The sequence below is a fragment of the Mizuhopecten yessoensis genome, unplaced genomic scaffold, assembly GCF_002113885.1.
Source record: "Mizuhopecten yessoensis strain PY_sf001 unplaced genomic scaffold, ASM211388v2 scaffold673, whole genome shotgun sequence".
Classification (NCBI taxonomy): domain Eukaryota; kingdom Metazoa; phylum Mollusca; class Bivalvia; order Pectinida; family Pectinidae; genus Mizuhopecten; species Mizuhopecten yessoensis.
In genome coordinates this window covers 89884-108050 of record NW_018403664.1, presented here as the reverse complement: position 1 = coordinate 108050, position 18167 = coordinate 89884, and the positions used below count along the sequence as shown (strand labels likewise).

General features: G+C 37.9%; 1 long non-coding RNA gene across 1 annotated transcript in view; it reads right to left on the bottom strand.

The window, feature by feature from the left end:
• Positions 1-802: 802 nt before the first annotated feature.
• The window catches only part of LOC110451569, a 33443-nt gene continuing 16078 nt past the window's right edge, over positions 803-18167 (bottom strand). Inside the window, exons 3-5 of the long non-coding RNA XR_002463093.1 lie at positions 7322-7438; positions 2471-2537; positions 803-1923 (exon numbers count right to left, since the gene is read on the bottom strand). This is a non-coding gene — a long non-coding RNA (uncharacterized LOC110451569). The remainder of the gene's footprint in view (positions 1924-2470; positions 2538-7321; positions 7439-18167) is intronic.

Here is an 18167-nt window from a genome sequence, read left to right as displayed (position 1 = left end):
GCAATACTTGTATACCAGCATTCTATTGGTGATCAGTACTTGTATACCAGCATGCTATTGGTGATCGGTACTTGTATACCAGCAGGCTTTTGGTGAGCAGTCCTTGTATACCAGCATGCGATTGGTGAGCAGTACTTGTAGACCAGCATTGCTATTGCAGATCAGTTCTTGTATACTAACATGCTATTGCTGATCATTACTTGTATACCAGCATGCCATTGGTGATCAGTACTTGTATACCAGCATGCTATTGGTGAGCAGTACTTGTATACCAGCATTGCTATTGCTGATCAGTTCTTGTATACCAGCATGCTATTGCTGATCAGTACTTGTATACCAGCATGCTATTGGTGATCAGAACTTGTATAACTTCAAGTTCAATACTTTCAAAAAAACGACGCCACAATTATTGGACAGAGAGTGAAACAAACTGGCAGTGTACACCATGATTATCAATCTGTATTTTTCATACTGTTTATTGTATTTTATCTAAAATTAGAATATGATAATGTTTGAAATGAAATATAAATTCGTTCTGTGTTTTATGTGATATTGTGTAAGATTTTACTGTTAGAGAGCATTATGTGATAAAACGTTTGGCATATGACCATTTCCATAGGTCACTTCGTACGAGCCCACGACCCATATCAGCCCTTTGGACTCCGTCCCCTCGGGCTGATATGGAGTAGGCATATATAAGATAATTTCTAAATATTTCACTTTCAAAATGTATTGAACAAATTTAAGTCACTAAGATTAGGTATGAAATATAACTGGGACACTTTCTTTATATATATTTCTGTTTTATTTCAACATGTTTAATTCAACCTTTTCATTGAAAACTTGACAATATAAGGATAAGATAGAGTAAGCATTCAGTTTCGTTATGAGAAGAAACAATTATGCATTTTTCTAGACAGCTAAAACGATCAATAGAATGACGTCAGTTTCAACAAGCATACAGTTCAGTTTGCCACAGTGCATTATATTGTTTCACCTGTATTTATTAACCATGCGCAAACAAATTAACACAGAAATGTATATGACAGAGAATCCGTCTATAAACATTGAAACAATAGGATTCTGATCTATAAGCATTCATAAAGCATTATTTCGCACTATAAACATTGATAAAGCGGTATTCCATACTTTAAACATTGAATGAAAATATTGAAAGATAAAAAAAAATGTTGTACAATATGTAAGTTACAGCTTTTGAATGCATTTGTCTGTTTGTTGTTAGAAATAAGTGCTGGCTTGTCTTATTCAGTAAAATAAGTTTTTATTCCTGAATATACGAGAGAATAAAGTAAACGCTTTATAGCACAATATATTTTATTGAATTCACAACAACAAAACGTAACAGTGACAAATTAACCTTTAAGCCCCCCAAAATAATTATTGAAACTCATAGAAAATTAAATAAAAACTTAAAATAAAAACTCAAAACACGCCTTAGAGCATTTTAATCCTTAAGCGTAAAGACATACAACTTTTGTTGTAAATATTGGGTACGGTTTCTGGAGCGGAAACCAAACTAGTACACATGTGAAAGTTTTATGAACTTTTTGAAAGAAAAAAATTCCAGCAATTGCGCGAAACTTCCAGTATAAATTACATGTAGTTTCAAACTAAGTTAGTGTTATCTCATTTTCGCTTCAATAGTTCTAAGTTAAGATGTAGGTCATGTGCGGAAATAGTCAACTAGACAACAACAGCACAAATTTAAAAATAACTTTTCTGTAAGAATTCACAGAAATCTTATCGTACAAAGAACAAAAAAATCTCATAAATGTCCAACCGTTGCTTCGTCAGGCCGTCTTTTCTAATTTGTCGCAACAAGAAAAATAGAATGTTCCACTATTTGAAAGGGCCATACACATATCAACGAGCTTTCTCCTGGGATCTGTCCTGGCAACACACCTACAAGTAAAAGTAAATGCGGCATAAAGTAACCGGTGAGTAAAAGTTAAAAGGTTATTCAGATAGGTAGAGAAGTAAAAGTCAGTAGTAAGCAATTCAATCATTTATCAGGTTTCAAAATAGTTTTTATGGCCAAATATATGCAGCTTTTCATGATTTTAGTAATATTTTGCAGATATTAAATCACGTAGTTTTCAAAATCATTGTTTCTTGCTGCTAAGAGAACTTTGGTCTTATAGGGTCGATTCCGGGTAGAAACAGAGCGTGTGGTAACTTATCGCACCCTTCTTCAAATACAGTCTGCGAGTGTTAAGGGGGATAACTCGTTGATAATGTAGTTCTAAAAATGCCGTGTAAAAACTGACAGTTATTTTCCTTGAAATAAAAAACTAATAACTAGTTACTTTATAACTAACACGGGTTTCCTTAACCGAAGACATTGATACATGAGTTTTAGCATATTACAATACTTATTATGGACGGGTGGATTGAACCACGTAATGGCATGCCGCACGCTGTTGTTTTAACACACAACTTTTATTCATACCTTTCAGCTGTTTCGTTTGTCGACGTCCCGTCCTAGTAACTTCATGAACCATCCATAATCATCGAACCTGTTCGAAATTGAGGGGTATCTTTATCGTTCATAGAAATAAAAACAAAACAGAAACCATAATAAAAAAAATAGTATGTTGTTGAACTCTCACAACCTATACTGTATGTTAAACCATTACACATCATCAACTATTGGTATGGTTTAGTATACATACACCTATATACCAACAGCCCACCGACTACATACACCTATATACCAACAGCCCACCGACTACAAACACCCTACATATCCACAATCCATTCACTACATACACCCTACATATCCACACCCCATCCACTACATACCCCCTACATATCCACACCCCATCCACTATAAAACCCCTACATATCCACAACCCATCCACTACATTACACCCTACATATCCACAAACCATCCACTACATACACCCTAGATATCCACATATCCACAACCCTTTCACTACATAACCCTACATACCACCAACCCATTCACTACATACACCCTAAATATCCACACCCCATCCACTACATACCCCCTACATACCCACACCCCACCCACTACATACACCCTACATATCCACAACCCATCCACTACATTACACCCTACATATCCACAACCCATCCACTACAAACACCCAACATATTCACAACCCACCCACTATATACATTCTACATATCCACAACCCATCCACTACATACATTCTACATATCCACAACCCATCCACTACATACAACCTACATATCCACAACCCATCCACTACATACCCCCCACATATCCACAACCCATCCACTACATACACCCCACATATCCACAACCCATCCACTACATACACCCCACATATCCACCACCAATCCACTACATACACCCTACATATCCACAACCCATCCACTACAAACACCCAACATATTCACAACCCACCCACTATATACATTCTACATATCCACAACCCATCCACTACATACACCCCACATATCCACAACCCTTTCACTACATAACCCTACATACCAACAACCCATTCACTACATACACCCTAAATATCCACAACCCATCCACTACATACACCCTACATATCCACAACCAATCCACTACATACACTCTACATATTCACAACCCATCCACTATATACATTCTACATATCCACAACCCATCCACTACATACACCCTACATATCCACAACCAATCCACTACATACACCCTAGATACCCACAACCCATCCACTATATACATTCTACATATCCACAACCCATCCACTACATACACTCTACATATTCACAACCCATCCACTATATACATTCTACATATCCACAACCCATCCACTACATACACCCTACATATCCACAACCCATCCACTACATACACCCTAGATATCCACAACCCATCCACTATATACATTCTACATATCCACAACCCATCCACTACATACACCCTACATATCCACAACCCATCCACTACATACACCCTACATATCCACAACCCATCCACTACATACACCCTACATATCCACAACCCATCCACTACATACACCCTACATATCCACAACCCATCCACTACATACACCCTACATATCCACAACCCATCCACTACATACACCCTACATATCCACAACCCATCCACTACATACACCCTACATATCCACAACCCATCCACTACATACACCCTACATATCCACAACCCATCCACTACATACACCCTACATATCCACAACCCATCCACTACATACACCCTACATATCCACAACCCATCCACTACATACACCCTACATATCCACAACCCATCCACTACATACACCCTACATATCCACAACCCATCCACTACATACACCCTACATATCCACAACCCATCCACTACATACACCCTACATATCCACAACCCATCCACTACATACACCCTACATATCCACAACCCATCCACTACATACACCCTACATATCCACAACCCATCCACTACATACACCCTACATATCCACAACCCATCCACTACATACACCCTACATATCCACAACCCATCCACTACATACACCCTACATATCCACAACCCATCCACTACATACACCCTACATATCCACAACCCATCCACTACATACACCCTACATATCCACAACCCATCCACTACATACACCCTACATATCCACAACCCATCCACTACATACACCCTACATATCCACAACCCATCCACTACATACACCCTACATATCCACAACCCATCCACTACATACACCCTACATATCCACAACCCATCCACTACATACACCCTACATATCCACAACCCATCCACTACATACACCCTACATATCCACAACCCATCCACTACATACACCCTACATATCCACAACCCATCCACTACATACACCCTACATATCCACAACCCATCCACTACATACATCCTAGATATCCACAACCCATCCACTACATACACCCTACATATCCACAACCCATCCACTACATACACCCTACATATCCACAACCCATCCACTACATACACCCTACATATCCACAACCCATCCACTACATACACCCTACATATCCACAACCCATCCACTACATACACCCTACATATCCACAACCCATCCACTACATACACCCTACATATCCACAACCCATCCACTACATACACCCTACATATCCACAACCCATCCACTACATACACCCTACATATCCACAACCCATCCACTACATACACCCTACATATCCACAACCCATCCACTACATACACCCTACATATCCACAACCCATCCACTACATACACCCTACATATCCACAACCCATCCACTACATACACCCTACATATCCACAACCCATCCACTACATACACCCTACATATCCACAACCCATCCACTATATACACCCTACATATCCACAACCCATCCACTACATACACCCTACATATCCACAACCCATCCACTACATACACCCTACATATCCACAACCCATCCACTACATACACCCTACATATCCACAACCCATCCACTACATACACCCTACATATCCACAACCCATCCACTACATACACCCTACATATCCACAACCCATCCACTACATACACCCTACATATCCACAACCCATCCACTACATACACCCTACATATCCACAACCCATCCACTACATACACCCTACATATCCACAACCCATCCACTACATACACCCTACATATCCACAACCCATCCACTACATACACCCTACATATCCACAACCCATCCACTACATACACCCTACATATCCACAACCCATCCACTACATACACCCTACATATCCACAACCCATCCACTACATACACCCTACATATCCACAACCCATCCACTACATACACCCTACATATCCACAACCCATCCACTACATACACCCTACATATCCACAACCCATCCACTACATACACCCTACATATCCACAACCCATCCACTACATACACCCTACATATCCACAACCCATCCACTACATACACCCTACATATCCACAACCCATCCACTACATACACCCTACATATCCACAACCCATCCACTACATACACCCTACATATCCACAACCCATCCACTACATACACCCTACATATCCACAACCCATCCACTACATACACCCTACATATCCACAACCCATCCACTACATACACCCTACATATCCACAACCCATCCACTACATACACCCTACATATCCACAACCCATCCACTACATACATCCTAGATATCCACAACCCATCCACTACATACACCCTACATATCCACAACCCATCCACTACATACACCCTACATATCCACAACCCATCCACTACATACACCCTACATATCCACAACCCATCCACTACATACACCCTACATATCCACAACCCATCCACTACATACACCCTACATATCCACAACCCATCCACTACATACACCCTACATATCCACAACCCATCCACTACATACACCCTACATATCCACAACCCATCCACTACATACACCCTACATATCCACAACCCATCCACTACATACACCCTACATATCCACAACCCATCCACTACATACACCCTACATATCCACAACCCATCCACTACATACACCCTACATATCCACAACCCATCCACTACATACACCCTACATATCCACAACCCATCCACTACATACACCCTACATATCCACAACCCATCCACTATATACACCCTACATATCCACAACCCATCCACTACATACACCCTACACATTCACAACCCATCCACTATATACATTCTACATATCCACAACCCATCCACTACAAACACCCAACATATTCACGACCCATCCACTACATACACCCTAGATATCCACACCCCATCCACTATATACATTCTACATATCCACAACCCACCCACTACATACACCGTACATATCCACAACCCATCCACTACATACACCCTACAAACCACAACTCAGACACAACATACTTATAAATACCAACGACTCATCCACTATAAAAACCCTACATATCCACAACCCATTCACTACATATCCTTTACAACTTCACGTATATATTCCACACACTTTCCTCATCCTTCATATCCCAAACCAATACCAAGTATATGTATTATAAACCTTTCCATGTAAACTATGAAGGACCTGTGTTCTATAACTCTTATATCCAAAGCGAATATATGGTTTTGATAGTCCAAGATATTCAATCTTAATCCCTCCGTTGTTTACTCTATAAAACACCATTGTACGGGCATTTATACTTCATTTACACCCACATAACGAGGATTGATATTCTCGTAAGGGTAGCCACAAATTCAGTCCGAATATTGTTAACAAATGATAGAGAAATGAGAAAAAAAAATTCTATTGATTATTTTATATGTTGAAATTACTTGATTACGTACGTTAATCCGTTAAATGCGGTCTGGTCGAAGGCCCTTTTCCTGGTAATTGCAGCCCGTTTTCGTGACCAGGGTCCGATTGGCGCTTGCATGCATTGTGGTGGGCAAGCTGCAACTTGACTGAAAAGAAAATATTTGCAGATAGTTTAATTTACGATGCAACCCACTATATGAACATCACCATCAGAAATCCATATGAAAGCAGAAACTCTCGTGTTATAACACGTAGTGTACTTATGACGTCATATATTAACCTTATTCAACGAGAGTCTTGTCGCTTCGCTTCGGATAACATGGAGAATTCCCCTGCGTCAAACGCTCAAATGACTACGGTTAAATATTGGCGCCAATTTTAGTTAAATTGGGCGGTTCCGCCAATGTCGTTTAAAGGACGACGCATACGCAAAAAAATATTAAATAAATAAAATATTGGCAGAACAAATAAATAAAATTAAACAATTGTTCTATAGTAAAAATGTAAATATATGGATTGAACGCGCTTCATGCAATATGGATGTGACCGATTTGCGTTCATACCGGCATGAAAAGTAAAAAAAAAAAAAACGCCGTTCAATCCCTATTTAGAATCATAGAGTTATTCAAAACCCATTGCTACTAAGCTTTTTAGCTACAAACCACCTTACAAAAACTTCTCCTTCAGAGTGTTCTTGTTCTACATCTCCATAAACTAAGTTCAAAAGTCCAACATGACCACGTAATTACTAGCATTACTAACCATATCCGTAATGTAATTCTACGACAGCTCTACATTACTAACCATATCCGTAATGTAATTCTACGACAGCTCTACATTACCAATCATATCCGTAATGTAATTCTACGACAGCTCTACATTACCAATCATATCCGTAATGTAATTCTACGACAGCTCTACATTACCAATCATATCCGTAATGTAATTCTACGACAGCTCTACATTACCAATCATATCCGTAATGTAATTCTACGACAGCTCTACATTACCAATCATATCCGTAATGTAATTCTACGACAGCTCTACATTACCAATCATATCCGTAATGTAATTCTACGACAGCTCTACATTACCAATCATATCCGTAATGTAATTCTACGACAGCTCTACATTACCAATCATATCCGTAATGTAATTCTACGACAGCTCTACATTACCAATCATATCCGTAATGTAATTCTACGACAGCTCTACATTACCAATCATATCCGTAATGTAATTCTACGACAGCTCTACATTACCAATCATATCCGTAATGTAATTCTACGACAGCTCTACATTACCAATCATATCCGTAATGTAATTCTACGACAGCTCTACATTACCAATCATATCCGTAATGTAATTCTACGACAGCTCTACATTACCAATCATATCCGTAATGTAGTTCTACGACAGCTCTACATTACGAGTCAAAAGTATCCAGAGATACATTGAACTTTTGCCGACAACTGAGATGCTAATTTCGGAATAAAGATGAAGTCCGTGGAAAACTACACAGAACGAGAACATACTGAAATTAATACAGTATTTAATGGTAGCAAACACATCAATTGTCATATGAGATGATTTAAATCCCTAATATATCTTATATCACTCTCTACACATCATATATATATATATGGCTACACAAACCAACAAATTATCGGGTTTAATTTGTCCAATCTTTAAAAGTGAAATACTAACTACTCATGTTTCTGTAATATAACCTTTTCTAACACCACCTAATGTTAGGATACAGACCTACATTGTTTGTTATTGATGACATAACTTCTAAAAAATCCTGAACACAACGTTGTTCCACCACTGCAAGTATTTTTCAAAACTTGTAACGACCATTCTCAAAACCATTAAAGCAATTTTACAGTCGTATTGTGACATTGTTTGCTCCAAAAGTGGATTTGATCGAATGTTGATTAAGAAGATAATCCAAATATATTTTAATTCATCTCCAACATATCATTTTTTTCTTTATCAGTAGATACGACGTTTTCAACCTACACCATATCTCATTCTAAAATGTAGAAACTTTTCGTTTATTTATCACGAGAGCTTTCTTTTAATGGACAGCGAACGGCGTTACACATTCATGATTGTTATTCATTCGAAACATATTTTGTGAAACGACGACAAAAGCAAATATTATGTTATATATTGAGGCTGAACTGGTGAGTATGATTAAGTTCCTGGTAAACAATAAATTATTATATAGTTCAAACGACTAACATTCTATGCGTAAAACGGGCATTGCTGACCAGACTCGTACGAGCAAGGAGACAAGGTATTCACGATTATACTTGTAGAAGTAAACAAGCAAGGCACCGAAGACTAGACCATTTCCGGTAAACTACATATAACTAGCTATAGACATTGACGCCTAGACTGATCTAAGAAGGCACCGAAGACTAGACCATTTCCGGTAAACTACATATAACTAGCTATAGACATTGGCGCCTAGACTGATCTAAGAAGGCAATGAGGACTAGACCCCTTCTGGTAAACTACATATAACTAGCTATAGGCATTGGCGCCTATACAGATCTAAGAAGGCACTGAGGCCTAGACCCCTTCTCGTAAACTACATATAACTATCTATAGACATTGACGCCTAGACGGATCTAAGAAGGCACTGATGGCTAGACCCCTTCTGGTAAGCTACATATAACTAACTATAGGCTTTTCCACATATAACTAGCTATAGGCATTCACGACTAAACTGATCTAAGAAGGCACAGAGGACTAGACCCTTTCTGGTAAACTACATATAACTAGCTACAGACATTGACGCCTAGACAGATCTAAGAAGGCACTGAGGACTAGACCCCTTCTCGTAAACTACATATAACTAGCTATAGGCATTGACGACTAAACTGATCTAAGAAGGCACAGAGGACTAGACCCCTTCCGGTAAACTACATATAACTAGCTATAGACATTGACGCCTAGACTGATCTACATGTGTAAGAAGGCACAGAGGACTAGACCCTTTCTGGTAAACTACATATAACTAGCTATAGACATTGACGCCTAGACTGATCTACGTGTGTAAGAAGGCACTGAGGACTAGACCCCTTCTCGTAAACTACATATAAGTAGCTATAGACATTGACGCTAAGACTGATTTAAGAAGGCACTGATGGCTAGAGCCCTTCTGGTAAACTACATATAACTAGCTATAGGCATTGACGCCTGGACAGATCTAAGAAAACACTGATGGCTAGACCCCTTCTGGTAAACTACATATAACTAGCTATAGGCATTGACGCCTGGACAGATCTAAGAAAACACTGATGGCTAGACCCCTTCTGGTAAACTATATATAACTAGCTATAGGCATTGACGCCTAGACAGATCTAAGAAGGCACTGATGGCTAGACCCCTTCTGGTAAACTACATATAACTAGCTATAGTCATTGACGCCTAGACAGATCTAAGAAGGCACTGATGGCTAGAACCCTTCTGGTAAACTACATATAACTAGCTATAGGCATTGACAACTAGACTGATCTAAGAAGGCACTGATGGCTAGACCCCTTCTGGTAAACTACATATAACTAGCTATAGGCATTGACGCCTGGACAGATCTAAGAAAGCACTGAGGACTAGACCCCTTCTGGTAAACTATATATAACTAGCTATAGGCATTGACGACTAGAATGATCTAAGAAGGCACTGAGGACTAGACCCCTTCTCGTAAACTAAATATAACTAACTATAGGCATTGACACTAAGACTGATCTAAGAAGGCACTGATGGCTAGACCCCTTCTGGTAAACTACATACAACTAGCTATAGGCATTGACGCCTTGACAGATCTAAGAAGGCGCTGAGGACTAGACCCCTTTTGGTAAACTACATATAACTAGATATAGGCATTGACGACTAGACTGATCTAAGAAGGCACATATGACTAGATCCCTTCTGGTATAGCTATAGGCTTTGACGACTAGACTGATCTAAGAAGGCACTGATGGCTAGACCCCTTCTGGTAAATTACATATAACTAGCTATAGGCATTGACGCCTAGACAGATCTAAGAAGGCACTGAGGGCTAGACCCCTTCTGGTAAGCTACATATTACTAGCTATAGACATTGACGACTAGACTGATCTAAGAAGGCAATGAGGGCTAGAGCCCTTCTGGTAAGCTACATATAACTAACTATAGGCTTTGACGCATAGACTGATCTAAGAAGGCAATGAGGGCTGGAGCCCTTCTGGAAAGCTACATATAACTAGCTATATGCATTGACGCATAGAAACCTACAGGTAACTAACTAGGCAATGATGACTAGACTATTGATTATTAGACTACTACTAACCTCAGCTAAGCTTACATGACATTGGTGGTAAGATAGCTTCAGGTAACCTTACAAGATATTGACAAGACTAGACACCTATACATAATGTACATTGCAAAAGATAACCTAAAGGAACCGTTTATAAATCTGAGAATAAACCTTGTGTACATATCAATCGATGTTGACTTAATTTTCAACAATTGATCAATTGCCCAATACACAGTTTCAGAAGTAATTGGATAACAAATGCAAATATCTGTTTATAAACACCCCAACACTTCTGTCTACTTTCGCTATTACTCTTAATGGTATACATATGCAAGACCACACACTTGTGCTTTTCTAACGAATCAGAAAGCACTAGTTTATTGCGCGGACGAATATATACGTCCACGCATTAAATGAGTGTTCTCTGATTCGTTAGAAAAACACAAGTGTGTGGTCTTGCTTTTATCAAATACCTTCCGTATTTGGTAGAGATCGATACAAAGATTTTATAAACTTTGATACTTTTTGCAAATACCGGGAACTTTTCAGTTCGCCATGTGCAATACAGAACGTTGTATTTCATGGTCTGAAAATTGCTTGTATTACTATAACAAGATTTAACAGGTATGTGATAAAATCCTAGTATTTCACACTTAACCACATTTCACTTTACATCAAATTTTAACAGTTTTCGGCCTGCTAAGCGTCACTCCCTTGGTTCCCCTTTCTCCTCGCCGCCGGTATAGATAATCAACGTATGCAATTGCACGTGCTTTCAGTGATTTAAGATTCTATAGGACAGTGACATACAACCGTACATCACTTTTCCTCATATTCCTCCGGCCAACGTCCAGTCACGTTACCAGGGCGACCACCATCAGGTGGAGATTTGGTTTAAGCAGGAAACTCACCATTTCTTCGAAATACGATCATTATTAGGAGATTCATATAAGTAACTGGAATCCGAAATAGGAAACGCCCATTGTCCGTCTCATTATCTAAAAGCTGTAAGTTTACCACCAGAACTTATTATATGAACAACAAGGTCATATAAGGTCATACGTAAGGTCATTGTTTGTAGTCAAATACAATATTTTGCATACGGAGAAAATTATTATGACAATGCAACTTAACCACTGTGTATAGCCTCAAAACTTGGTTATCGATTTTTGACAGATAAGGGGTGTAAGCATCAAAGAGGGACGGATATCACTAAGGTCAGTGCTTCTTTTTTCTTCCAGACATATCGTCAGTACTCAAAATGTTATGCCCGGCATAGGGGAAAGTTTCAGTGACATAACTTTCTAATTTGCTCAAGGCAATTTCCTACCGCAGTTGTAAACACTTGCGGTCAGTGTCGGTGATTACGTTTTTCACTACCCATGTGAACATTTTCGTCAAATGTTACTTTATTGCATTGTGAAGAATATTTATTTCTGGGTCTTAAAAAGAGTAGTTGCATGTATCATATAATGCAAGAGTTGCTTTTATTCAAAGAGTGCTTTTAAGCAGTAAATATATATTTCATCCCGAAAAGTAAAGAGGGCAATGGGGTTTCGGCAATGTGCTTCAGGAGGAATATGACATTTTACTGCTTAAAAAAGGTATTTATTTTCTTCATATAAACAACACTTGCATTATCTAATGCAACTCTAAACTCCTTCGAAATCATATTCTACTTAATGCAATAAAGCAACATTTGAGGAAAATTATTGATTGTATAGCTAAATCGACATAAGTATCGACCCATGCAAATCATTTTGGATACCAAAGATATGAAAAAATATATATGTATGCACGCTTACATCCGTCAATATGTGCACACTTCGATGCTGAATCCCATGAATGCTCCCCACTTAACACCCACTTTTGACGCTAAAAGCGGTGGTAATGTTAATAATCTATATAAATATCTACATTAATTTAGGAGATATAAACTATAGAATAATCCTAAAAGATATCCCGATTCTTTATTGGAGCGCTAACGCACCTTAGAATATTTTCGTTGCCAACTGCGTTCATTCTACCGTATACTCCGTCAAAATAAAGGTCAGTTCTGAATACATTTACAGATTTCGTTGTTTGAATGAGAACTATTTCATTTCAAGCTATCTCTCATAGTTTTTGCGACCCTTCTTTGTGTATTAAATGTTGAGTTGACTTGCTATACATCATTTACATAATTGAGAAAGCAAATTTGGGCGTTTTTGAGCTGAACACAAATGGATTGCTTACTTTGGTCATCTCTTTCAGAGGCTTACTTGTGGGTGTGTTTATAAGAGAGAGAGCAATGTCTGAGATACACCAGGAGGGTTCTTTGAATGAATATAACATATGCGTAGTTTTTTTTTTTACAACAAACGAATTTCGTGATGTCTCTCTACTATGCTTAATTAAAAGTCTGAATTTGTAAGCATGATAATCCGGATCGCGAATGACCGTCTACGTTCTTCGTTTTAAGTAAACACCATTTGATGGTATTGAATAGGCGGCCTTTTGATTATAAAGCGATTTTAGACATAAGATTAATTATTAACAAATCTATTTTGGTCTCTTTGTTGTCAAATAAAGATTTGCTTTGATCTGCAAAGATATATGATAGAAAAGAAATCGGACACGATGGCGGCAGATACAAACCGATATAGACCAGATTAACACTTAACTATATGCAAATAGTAGATAATTACATATCCTGAGAATGTTCGAATAATTGGTCAGCTTCACAATCTAGCAATAAACTCTACAACAATTTCATTTAAATCCAGAAAAATCCAGAAAAATCTTCGAACAAAGAAAACAAAAGGAACTGAGAGGTCACAGTTAAACAGGAAATACCCGTGATGAAATCTCCTGTCAAAGCCAGGAAGGTATCCGTCTCCAGTAATCTATGACATGATTACAAGGAAGACACTGACATTTTATTGGTGGAAATCAAGTCATGATGACTAAAGTAAAATGTCACCCAACGGAATTAAAAACGAAATTGAAAACAATATCGACACAAGCAAATGGTTTCAAGAGAATGCGGATAGTTTAAGCCTAGTGATAAAAATGAAGAAAAGGTCAGACTATCGAAATTAACACGTAGAAAAATAAAACGACCAACTAATTGTGTGAATGCTGTTTTAACTGATACTGATTTCTTTAAATAAATATGAAGCAATTCAAAATCATAAAAAATACATAATGCCTAGCAGATATTTTTGTTCATCAATTTTGACGACGGTATCACACTGATATAGCGTTTTAGACAATATCACTACATGTCAGTAAAAAGTTAATATCATCAGGTAACCTAACACATGATCAAAATTAGCACGCATATATCTTTCTGAGAGTATAACCATGACCGGTCCTGACGTAACCGAGGATTATTTTTGTTATTTTCGGAAACTCGTTACCCATCTCCGCATCTTGTAAAAACCCATTTAAAGGTGTGTCTGCCGAAATCCTCTATTTCGAAATTGTTGAGTTCATAAAAATACTGGTGCGTACAAGGCTAGCTCTTATATAGAAACCAATCAACACCACCTACAGACAGAATCGCCAGCCCACACGATTTGCATCGTTTTGATCTTTCTAGTATTTGTTTCTTTCTGGTTTCAAAGGTGCAATTATTTTCAAATTAAAAATCGACGACAAGAAATACACGGACAAACTCGCCTCCACATATGACGTCATTTGGGCGTCACTTCCCTATCAAGAATATTCACGTTCCAGCCTAAAATTAGGAACCCAATCTGATAAGTACTCCCCCAATGTAGCCTTCGATATAAACATCCTCTAGAAATAGTGGCAGAATTGCCCGGTGAATGCCAAATGTACATCACTGCATTATCATTGTTGTTCCGTGATTAGTTAGCTTCACAACGATATACAAGACTTGTTTTATAACGTGCGTCACCAAACCTTGCCACATTACCATATTTGGATATTAAGCTAGTTAAATTATTTCACGTGAAATCCCGACATTACAATTGTTGAATCTACGACTAGGGAACTTTTGGTACTGAGATACATTTAATACGTAGGTAAAGAACACTGGATAAAGTTGACAATACCTTGTTTTGATTTAGCACGAGATCGTATTAGTCCCTCATTGTGGCGATGTGGTCACTCAGGTGGGATCAGCTTTAACGCGTAAACAGTGTATACATGTGATAGAAAAAGATACACAGATCTGTAAGGTCGAGCACGATCATTAACCTCCCCCGTGAGAAATGTTCCAGGCTGGACACTTTTAGGAATATCAACATCACATTTATAAATATCAGACATAATTGAAATGAAATATAGAATGTTCGTACAGAAATGAGGAGATATAAAGTAAACCATGCTGTCTTGTTTTCATTCAAATACTATTTCTTTGAATGAAGCGGAAGTGACACGATTAAGAAACGTTAATTTCCAAAATGTAATTGAAAATATATAAGTATACTCTATATCAGATTATTCATGGATATTTCTGAATTTACTGTCGTCATGTGATCGTTTTTAAGTACTATATAAATTCATTTTTAATAAGTTTATATATTTTTGAAAATAAAATAGATATTTTTTTTGGAACCTGTCAAATTGCTAATCCTAATTTAAACAAATGACCCTGGCATACACTTCATTAGGTTTGCACATTTAACCAATGGCTAATAGCCATTCATTGAAGAGAGTTTGGAACTCTTTTAAAAGGAGATGTGCGTCAAATTAAGCCAGTATACATCCTTAAGAAGGCTTACAACATGGCAATTGTGTTACTGGGTGTAGATATCACCTTCAGAGATTATTTACGCAATAGTTGTGAATCAAATAATTCATGTAATTCAGGAGCAGTCAGAAGCTATAAATAAACTTTTTGTAGAAATGGACATCTAATATCGACACACGTGGCATGTCCACGATATACACACTAGTGTCGAGTGATAAGTTGGAGACCACGGTACCAACAAACACCGCCCTGGTCAGTGTCAAACGGGTACATTGTGTACAGTGAGCCAGTGCAAACATGGCGGCGAGGTCAGGGCGTGGACAACTGCTCATTTACAACGTGTCTGTCACTCGAGTATGTAACGCGACAGAAATAACCTCCTTGACGTCACATTGACCCCAATTCAATATATTCGTGACAAACGCATGATGAATTTGAAAACAGTATGAATATACGTCTCCTTGAAATTTTGGTTGATCTTAACAAAGTGTCAATCAAGTTTCCATATTTCGACAATTTACAGGAAAAATAAATAAAAATACGGCATTTTATCTTTCACTTTGAATTATGACGTCATTTCATTGTTATTTGTGACGTCACATTGTGTTATTAAACATGTATGGTATAGTGACGTTATTACACTTTTTGCAGTCTACATCACCAACAAGAGTCTGTTACCTTATAGCCACAATTCCTCACTGCAGCGTAACCACACACTCAGGAAGATAAAACGCTGCGGCTGCATTTATCGTTTGTTAAGGTTCATGTAAACACTAATAATTGACCTTCAGGTCCCTTTATTTCATGTGTAAATATTACATTTATTACAAGCTGTGCTGAATTGTCGTTTTCAATATTAGAAGTTATTAATTCAAACCCCCTATAGCCATGATTGAACGGTTGCCACGCTCTTAATAAATAGTGTTATTTGAAATATAGATGAGTGACTGGTGAATATTTTGCCACTATTTGAGGGAAAAATTAGAACTCATAACCTATTCATGTTTGAGAATTGAAACTTTGGCAAAAATAAGATATTATATACAGTGATGTACTCCTATGAACTAAATTATGTTTAAACCTCCATAGATGGATTTAGGTTAAATCGAAAGTCATCGTGTTGTCCAATGGAGGCCGCCATTTTTATTATTTTTGCTGTCAAAAAATGGTGATTATTTCCGTCACAATCACAAGCGATCGGTGCGTCCATAAAACACCAAATGACACGAAATAGACTGCGTTGACATCGAATGAACCATAAATAACTAGCACAGGTCGTAATCAGGTCTTTTGTCCATATTCAGACCAACTTTCTTCCTCTCCGTTTGATTAACGTTCCAGACGACATGGCGATATCGCTCCGCAGTTAATTTACAAAAATGACAATTCTTCCTGTCATAGTTATCAAAACAAGAGTATAATTTCTTAAATAATAAAATACTGTTGATTCCGAATTGAATTACACAAATGTAGGAGTATTACTACAGAAAAAAGAAATCATAATATCTAAGATCGGACTGTTTGTGCGGCGTCACTTCCGGCAATGTGCATCAGACGTCAACACCATGAAGCTGAGGAGAAAACGCTGAGATGCTGAAGATCGACAATGTTTATTTGTTGTAAGTATGGTTTGTGGGATAAAATACACTTGTAATTTACATAAAGTAAACATAGATAATGTATTGCTTGAGTCGATGTCCTTGTAAGACGAGATGTGTGTGTTGTATTTTGACAAGTGACACAAACAGGAAATGCGAAATGTAGGCAAAAATAGTTTGACCAAAAAGTTTTTGGCACATTTTGGTCAATGCATATGTTCTTTGTTGTGAAATTGAATGGATTTTTTTTGAAAACCGATTATTTA